Source organism: Felis catus, chromosome B2, assembly GCF_018350175.1.
Source record: "Felis catus isolate Fca126 chromosome B2, F.catus_Fca126_mat1.0, whole genome shotgun sequence".
Taxonomy (NCBI): Eukaryota; Metazoa; Chordata; class Mammalia; order Carnivora; family Felidae; genus Felis; species Felis catus.
The window spans coordinates 30149106-30158209 of record NC_058372.1 but is presented as its reverse complement, the minus strand read 5'-3'; the positions used below and the strand labels follow the sequence as shown (position 1 = coordinate 30158209).

The window sequence follows — 9104 nt, the reverse complement described above, 5'->3', positions numbered from 1 at the left end:
GTTTTGATGGTGTCCTGTCTCACATTCAGGTCCTTTATCCATTTTGAGTTTATTTTTGTAAATGGTGTGAGAAAGTGGTCTAGTTTCAATCTTCTGCATGTTGCTGTCCAGTTCTCCCAGCACCATTTGTTAAAGAGACTCTCTTTTTTCCATTGGATATTCTTTCCTGCTTTGTCAAAGATGAGTTGGCCATACATTTGTGGGTCTAATTCGGGGGTTTCTATTCTATTCCATTGGTCTATGTGTCTGTTTTTGTGCCAATGCCATGCTGTCTTGATGATTACAGCTTTGTAGTAGAGGCTAAAGTCTGGGATTGGGATGCCTCCTGCTTTGGTCTTCTTCTTCAAAATTAGTTTGGCTATTCGGGGTCTTTTGTGGTTCCATACAAATTTTAGGATTGCTTGTTCTAGTTTTGAGAAGAATGCTGGTGCAATTTTGATTGGGATTGCATTGAATGTGTAGATAGCTTTGGGTAGTATTGACATTTTGACAATATTTATTCTTCCAATCCATGAGCACGGAATGTTTTTTCATTTCTTTATATCTTCTTCAATTTCTTTCATAAGCTTTCTATAGTTTTCAGCATACAGATCTTTTACATCTTTGGTTAGATTTATCCCTAGGTATTTTATGCTTCTTGGTGCAATTCTGAATGGGATCAGTGTCTTTATTTGTCTTTCTGTTGTTTCATTGTTAGTGTATAAGAATGCAGCTGATTTCTGTACATTGATTTTGTATCCTGCGACTTTGCTGAATTCATGTATCAGTTCTAGCAGACTTTGGGTGGAGTCTATCGGGTTTTCCATGTATAATATCATGTCATCTGCAAAAAGTGAAAGCTTGACTTCATCTTTGCCAATTTTGATGCTTTTGATTTCCTTTTGTTGTCTGAATTCTGATTCCAACACTATGTTAAACAACAGCACTGAGAGTGGACTTCCTTGTCGTGTTCCTGATCTCAGGGGGAAAGCTCTCAGTTTTTCCCCATCGAGGATGATGTTAGCTGTGGGCTTTTCATGAATGGCTTTTATGATCTTTAAGTATGTTCCTTCTATCCCAACTTTCTCGAGGGTTTTTGTTAAGAAAACATGCTGAATTTTGTCAAATGCCTTTTCTGCATTGATTGACAGGATCATATGGTTCTTATCTTTTCCTTTATTAATGTGATGTATCACATTGATTGATTGGCAAATGTTGAGCCAGCCCTGCAGCACAGGAATGAATCCCACTTGATCATGGTGAATAATTCTTTTCATATGCTGTTGAATTCGATTTGCTAGTATCTTATTGAGAATTTTTGCATCCATATTCATCAGGGATATTGGCCGTAGTTCTCTTTTTTTACTGGGTCTCTGTCTAGTTTAGGAATCAAAGTTACTGCCTTCATAAAATGAGTCTGGAAGTTTTCCTTCCCTTTCTATTTTTTGGAACAGCTTGAGAAGGATAGGTATTATCTCTGCTTTAAATTTTGGTAAAATTCCCCTGGGAAGCCATCTGGTCCTGGACTCTTATTTGTTGGGAGAGTTTTGATAACTGATTCAATTTCTTCACTGGTTATGGGTCTGTTCAAGTTTTCTATTTCTTCCTGTCTGAGTTTTGGAAGTGTGTAGGTGCTTAGGAGTTTGTCATTTCTTCCAGGTTGTCCAGTTTGTTGGCATATAATATTTCATAGTCTTCCCTGGTAATTGCTTGTATTTCTGAGGGATTGGTTGTAATCATTCCATTTTCATTCATGATTTTATCTATTTGGGTCATCTCCCTTTTGTTTTTGAGAAGGTTGGATAGAGGTTTATCAATTTTGTTTATTTTTTCAAAAAACCAACTCTTGGTTTCGTTGATCTGCTCTACAGTTTTTTAGAGCCTATACTGTTTATTTCTGCTCTGATCTTTATTATTTCTCTTCTTCTGCTGGTTTGGGGTGTCTTTGCTGTTCTGCTTCTAGTTCCTTTACGTGTGCTGTTAGATTTTGTATTTGGGATTTTTCTTGTTTCTTGAGATATGCCTGGATTGCGATGTATTTTCCTCTCAGGACTGCCTTCGCTGCATCCCAAAGCGTTTGGATATTTGTATTTTCATTTTCGTTTGTTTCCATATACTTTTAAATTTCTTCTCTAATTGCCTGGTTGACCCATTCATTCTTTTAGGGTGTTCTTTAACCTCCATGCTTTTGGAGGTTTTCCAGACTTTTTCCTGTGGTTGATTTCAAGCTTCATAGCACTGTGGTCTGAAAGTGTACATGGTATGATCTCAATTCTTGTATACTTATGAAAGGCTGTTTTGTGACCCAGTATGTGATCTATCTTGGAGAAGGTTCCATGTGCACCTGAGAAGAAAGTCTATTCTGTTGCTTTGGGATGCAGAGTTCTAAATACATCTGTCAAGTCCATCTGATCCAATGTATCATTCAGGGCCCTTGTTTCCTTATTGATCCTGGGTCTAGATGATCTATCCATTGTTGTAAGTCGAGTATTAAAGTCCCTTGCAATTACCACATTCTTATCAATAAGGTTGCTTATGTTTGTGATTGTTATATGTATTTGGGGCTTCCATATTTGGTGCATAGACATTTATAATTGTTAGCTCTTCCAGATGGATAGACCCTGTAATTATTATATAATGCCCTTCTTTATCTCTTGTTACAGCCTTTAATTTAAAGTCTAGTTTGTCTGATATAAGTATGGCTACTCCAGCTTTCTTTTGACTTCCAGTAGCATGATAGATAGGTCCCCATCCCCTCACTTTCATACTGAAGGTGTCCTCAGGTCTAAAATGTGTCTCTTGTAGACAGCAGATAGATGGGTCTTGCTTTTTTATCCATTCTGATATCCTATGTCTTTTGGTTGGTGCATTTAGTCCATTTACATTCAGTGTTAGTATAGAAAGATATGGGTTTAGAGTCATTGTGATGTCTGTAGGTTTCATGCTTGTAGTGATATCTCTGGTACTTTGTCTCACAGGATCCCCCTTAGGATCTCTTGTAGGGCTGGTTTAGTGGTGATGAATTCCTTCAGTTTTTGTTTGTTTGGGAAGACCATTATCTCTTCTTCTATTTAAATGACAGACTTGCTGGATAAAGGATTCTTGGCTGCATATTTTTTCTGTTCATCACATTGAAGATTTCCTGCCATTCCTTTCTGGCCTGCCAAGTTTCTGTAAATAGATCCATCACTACTAGTCTTATGGGTCTCCCTTTATATGTTACAGTGTGTTTATCCCTAGCTACTTTCAGAATTTTCTCTTTATCCTTGTATTTTGCCAGTTTCACTATGATATGTCATGCAGAAGATCGATTCAAGTTACGTCTGAAGGGAGTCCTTTGTGCCTCTTGGATTTCAATGCCTTTTTCCTTTCCCAGATCAGGGAAGTTCTCAACTATGATTTCTTCAAGTAGACATTCAGCTCCTTTATCTCTCTCTTCCTCTTCTGGAATTCCTATTATACGGATATTGTTCCATTTGATTGTATCACTTAGTTCTCTAATTCTTCCCTCATACTCCTGGATTTTTTTGTCTCTCTTTTCTCAGCTTCCTCTTTTTCCATAGTTTCATCTCCTAATTCACCTATTCTCTCCTCTGCGTCTTTAATCCAAGCTGTGGTCGCCTCCATTTTATTTTTCACCTCATTTATAGCATTTTTTAGCTCCTCATGGCTATTTCTTACTTCCTTGATCTCTGTAGACATAGATTGTCTGCTGTCCTCTATCCTTTTTTCAACCCCAGGGATTAATTTTATGACTATTATTCTAAATTCTTGTTCCATTATTTTGCTGAAATCGTTTTTGATCAATTCGTTAGCTGTTGCTACTTCCTGGAGTTCCTTTTGAGGAGAATTCTTCTCTTTCGTCATTTTGGATAGTCCCTGGGGTGGTGCGGAACTGAAGGGCATTTCCCCTCTGCTGGTTGGAGTAACTTGTGTTGGTGGGCGGGGTCGCAGTCAGACCTGAGGTCTGCCTCCAGCCCACCCCTGGGGCCACAGTCAGACTGCTGTGTCCCTTATCTTCCCCTCTCCCAGGGTCAGGACTCACTGTGGAGTGTTGTGGCCCCTGTCTGGGCTGCTTGCACACTGGCAGGCTTGTGGTGCTGCTTCCATGGGATCTGGCATATTAGCCGGGGTGGATCTGCTGCAAGGTGTGCAGGGGCGGGAGGGTCAGGGTTAGCTCACTTTGCCGTCAGTGGTCCCCTGTGGGAAGGGCCCCACAGCACCAGGAGGGAGGCAGACCCGTGTGAGGGATGGATCCACAGAAGCACAGCGTTGGGTTTTGCGTGGTGCAAGCAAGTTCAGTGATGGGAACTGGTTCCCTTTGGGATTATGGCTGGGGGATGGGAGACAGAGATGGCACTTGCCAGTGCCTTTGTTCCCCGTCGAGCTAAGCTCTGTCTTCTGGGGCACAACTCTCCTTCCTGGCATCCTCTCGCCCTCCCTGCTAACTGAGAGCAGAGCTGATGACTTATAACATTCTAGATGTTAACTCCCGCTGGCTGTCAGAACACACTCTGTCCGGCCCCTCCGCTTTTGCCAGTCAGACTCGGGGCCTCTGCCTTGCCGGGCGGGCTGCCCCTCCACCACCCTGGCTCCTTCCTGCCAATCTGTGTAGCACACACCGTCTCTCCACCCTTCCTACCCTCTTCCATGGGCCTCTTGTCTATGCTTGGCTCTGGACAGTCTGTTCTGCTAGTCTTCTGGTGGTTTTCTGGGTTATTTAAGCAGATTGGGTGGAATCTAAGTGATCAGCAGGATGCGGTGAGCCCAGCATCCTCCTATGCCACCATCTTCTAGTCTCTCCTGCCAAATAAAATTAATTTATAAACAGCTTTATTAGGGCATCATTGATCACCAAGATTTGCATGTATTTAATGTGTACATTCTGATGACTGATCATGTGAATGCATCATGATACCATTACAGCATGTGTGTGTGGGAAGGGGTCGTGGTGGGGAGTGGGCCACTGTCCCTATGTCCTCACATTATGCTACCAGGAACAAGGACACATTCGGACACCTTCTACACATAAAGGAGTCTAGGGTTCTTTTTAAAAAAAAAATTTTTTTTTCAACGTTTATTTATTTTTGGGACAGAGAGAGACAGAGCATGAACGGGGGAGGGGCAGAGAGAGAGGGACACAGAATCGGAAACAGGCTCCAGGCTCTGAGCCATCAGCCCAGAGCCCGACGTGGGACTCGAACTCACGGACCGCGAGATCGTGACCTGGCTGAAGTCGGACGCTTAACCGACTGCGCCACCCAGGCGCCCCTTTTTTTTTTTTTTTTTTTTTTTCAACGTTTATTTATTTTTGGGACAGAGAGAGACAGAGCATGAACGGGGGAGGGGCAGAGAGAGAGGGAGGTCTAGGGTTCTTGATGTCACTAAGTGGCAGTGAGAACAAACCTTGTATCATTCAGTCCCCCAGGAGGCAGCTGGCTCACACTGTGAAAACTAATCATGAACACATTCAAGTCAGTTATTATAAGTGGTGACATTTGGAAAAACCTTTCATGCACTCAAAATGTCCAAGTTCAGAGGATTCCCATAACCCCCAATCTCATCCCCACTGTCCCAACCGCTCCCCGTGTTAGGCCCTCCAAGGACTCACTTTTATAAATATATATATTATATATATATATATATATATATATATATATATAATTTGACATATGTATATATTGAATGTTTGTTTATTTTTGAGAAGAGAGAGAGGGAGGGAGGGACAGAAGGAGGGAGAGAATGGGGGAGGGGCAGAGAGAGAGAGGGAAACATTATATCACTCAGTCCCCCACGAGGCAGCTGGCTCACACTGTGACAAAAAATAATCATGAACAAATTCAAGTCAGTCATTCTAAGTGGTGACATTTGTCAAAACCCTCCACACACTCAAATATCCAAGTCCAGAGGATCCCCTTAACCCAATCTCATCCCCTGTGCGCCTCCCCACTTTAGCCCCTCCAAGGTCTCACCTTTATATATAATTTGACAATTATATATATATATATACATATATATATATAAAATGCTTATTTATTTTTGAAGGAAAAAGGGAGGGAGGAAGGGAGGGAGGGAGAGCCAGTGGGGGAGGGGCAGAGAGAGAGGGAGACAGAGAGTCTAAACAGGCTCCAGGCTCCACACTGTCAGCACAGAGCCTGATGTGGGGCTCGAACTCACGAACTCTGAGATCATGACCCAAGCCGAAGTCAGATGCTTAACCGACTAAGCTACCCAGGCACCCTGAAGGTCTCACCTTTAGAAGCCTTGAGAGACACATCAGAGCCCTGGGCACTGTCACAGCCACAGTACAACAGGACGTGGTCAGAGCCTCCAGGAGATGAGACAAGGGAGCTATGGGGTGGGTAGCTCCTCATGGGGCCCCGTCTGCACTACCCAGGGTCTCAGGGATCACCCCGTCCATACTTACTTGCAGACTGAGTGTAGCTCCATCTTTTCCCCTGTGAGAACAAAACATCGTATCAGAAGCCAGGGAGAAGGCTTAGGCCCTGAGGTCCTAAAGGGACTCCTGAAATTTTGGCCTCCAAAGAAATTTCCAGAACTTTAACTACAGACCTAGGGCAAGATTACACAATGTGAGGTAAGAGGACATGTGGAAACTAGATCAAAGCCTCCTGGAGGTCTGTGTGCAGCAGGGCCTCCCCTCTGTCCTGTGACTGCTGGGAATCAGGTCCCATCACCAGAAGCATCGAGGTGAACGTTTTGTCTCTTTTTCAGGTGTGATTTTCGAAAGAGTATTAGCAAACAGGGTCCAACTGGGTAAGCACATGTGTGTCGATGGTGCCTCTCAGGACTGGGGCAAGACACTGGAAAATTACATATGGCTTGAACCCCTCCCCCCCTCCCCCCGCCACTCTCCCAGCAACCTGGTGCAAGAAAACTCTGACCTCACCCCTTTCCCTGCTGGAGCTCTTCCTCCTCCAGGTCCCAGGTCCAGTGACCACAGCTCCAAGGACAGCCAGACCAGCAATGATTCCCATGATGGGGATGTTGGAGTGACGCGGGGGCTCCGGGAACGAAAGGGAAGGTGAGAGTTCTGACCACTGGGCCTCAGCTGTGATGCCGCTGAAGGTCTACAGAAGGTGTCATGAATTCTGCTGTCTGTGGATAGAATCCACCCCTTCATCCCCCTTCTTACCCCATCTCAGGCTGACGGGATCCTGCAGCCTCCCGTGCTGCACAGGCACATGTATCTCTGCTCCTCTCCCAGAAGGCACCACTACAGCCGCCCATTTCTGGAAGGTCCCGGCTCAGCAGGCCTGGTGTCCACAAGCTCCGTGTCCTGGGTCAGGTCCTCCCCATCACGCTGCCAGGTCACAGTAATCTCTGTCCGGTAGAAGCCTACAGCCCTTCACCTCAGGGTCCCCTCATGGTCAGAGATGGGGTGGCAGGTCACATGTGTCTGTGGAGGATCTGAGGAGAAGGGTCAGAGACTTTAGGAACTTTGCATCATCCCCCGGGGGCCACCGAAGCAGCACTCATGTGACCATTTTGAGAATGGAGAGGACAATGGGGTGGGCAGGGGAGTGCAAGACTCACATTCCAGCCTGAGCTCCAGGATCTGGGATAACTTCCCATCCCTTGGGAAGGTCTGGAGGCAGGGTAAGTAAGACAGCCTAGGGGAGGAGGCTCAGGGTCCCTGAGTGAGGGAACAGAGACTTCTAGTCCTGACCTGGTAGAGGAGGCCCAGTGGCTCAAAACACCTGGAGTCAGCCCTCCAATGAAGTTGGGCATGGGACAGAGAGCAAGGCCTGAGGGAGGACGTCACCTGGGGGTGCCCAAGGTGAATACCAGGGTCAAGGAAACCTGCTATTGAATTCTTTCAGAGATATTTCTCTCCATCTCCACAGAGACTGGATCCCCTCTGTCCTGAGAGAAAGATGGGTCCTGCGAGCCAGTCTCTCTCTGACACAGGATCTGAAAGACCAGGGGAACTCCTCACCCTCAGGACCCAAGGAGGGGGACAGGGAAGAATTCTGGTGTCAATCCTATTTTCCTCCCTTTCGGTGGGGCCAGCAGGACGTACAGCACCTGCCCCCGCAGATCAGGACGCCTGGCGGCCCCACAAACCTGCTTCCTACAAGGTCTCTTTCCCTCTCTCTAGGTACAGGCGGAGCCCCCGCACGCACTCCCTCTGCAGGTAACACCCGGTAGTGCTCGGCTGCTCAGGCCGCCTCCCACTGGCGCCCAGGATCCGAGCCGCCTCCTCCGCTGCCCTCCAGGAGTGCAGGTCCTCCTTCAGGGGGCTGTAATCGGCGCCCTCCCAGCGAATTGCTCACACCCGCCGAGGTGGTTCGCATCGAACCCTAAGTTGCAGCCAGAAGTCCCTTGGAAGGTGAGGCCCTGGCCCCGCCCACTCTCTCACCCAGCCTCGCGGGCATCCCCGCCCACCAGCTAGCTAGCCAACCCCCCCCCCCCCCGCCCCACCACCGCAGCCGTCCCCCACCCCCCAGCCCTGCAGCCAGGCTCTCCTGGCCTCACTCCTCAGGATACCTACCCGCAGTGATTGGTCAAAGACCCAGAAACTAGATAAAATCCGAGTGAACCCCCGCGGGCTCATCCTGGGTGGGGGCCGCGAAGGTCTCCTGGCGTCGGGGTGAATCTCGGACCCGGAGCTCAGAGAGACCTCAGCAGGTCCAAGGGGGGTTCAGGGACTCGTCACCTGGACCTTGGCCCGGGTCATTCACCGGACTCGCTCTGGTCGCAGTGGCGGAGGGCGGTGTGCAGGTTCGGTCGGGAGGTCTGTGCGTGCACCTTGGCGATCTCCGTCTGCTCGTCCCAAACTGTGTCCCTCCTGCTCCACCCACGGCGCCCACAGCTCTACCCTCGGACTAGCGGCGTCGCTGTGGAATCGCAGGAACTGCGTGTGGTCCACTTGGCCCACCGAGACATACAGCGCCTCCCCGCAACCGGTCCGGGACACCGCGGTGTGGAAACACCTCAAGGAGTGGGAACTGTGGGCACAAAGGGGCTGAGACCCCGCCCGACCCTCCTCCAGGCCCGGAGCCGGGTCCCAGATGGAGGCAGCCGGGAGGGCAGGGCGAGGGGCACTCCACCGGGGGGCGGAGAGCAGGGCGGAGTCGCAAGAAGGACTCAAGGGGAGGATG

General features: G+C 47.7%; 1 long non-coding RNA gene across 1 annotated transcript; it reads right to left on the bottom strand.

The window, feature by feature from the left end:
• Positions 1-6309: 6309 nt before the first annotated feature.
• On the bottom strand, positions 6310-8739 carry LOC123385329. Its single transcript, XR_006597651.1, has 3 exons — positions 8495-8739; positions 6890-7410; positions 6310-6437 (listed from the first exon to the last, which is right to left on the bottom strand). It is a non-coding gene; the product is annotated as an uncharacterized LOC123385329 (long non-coding RNA).
• Positions 8740-9104: the final 365 nt, after the last annotated feature.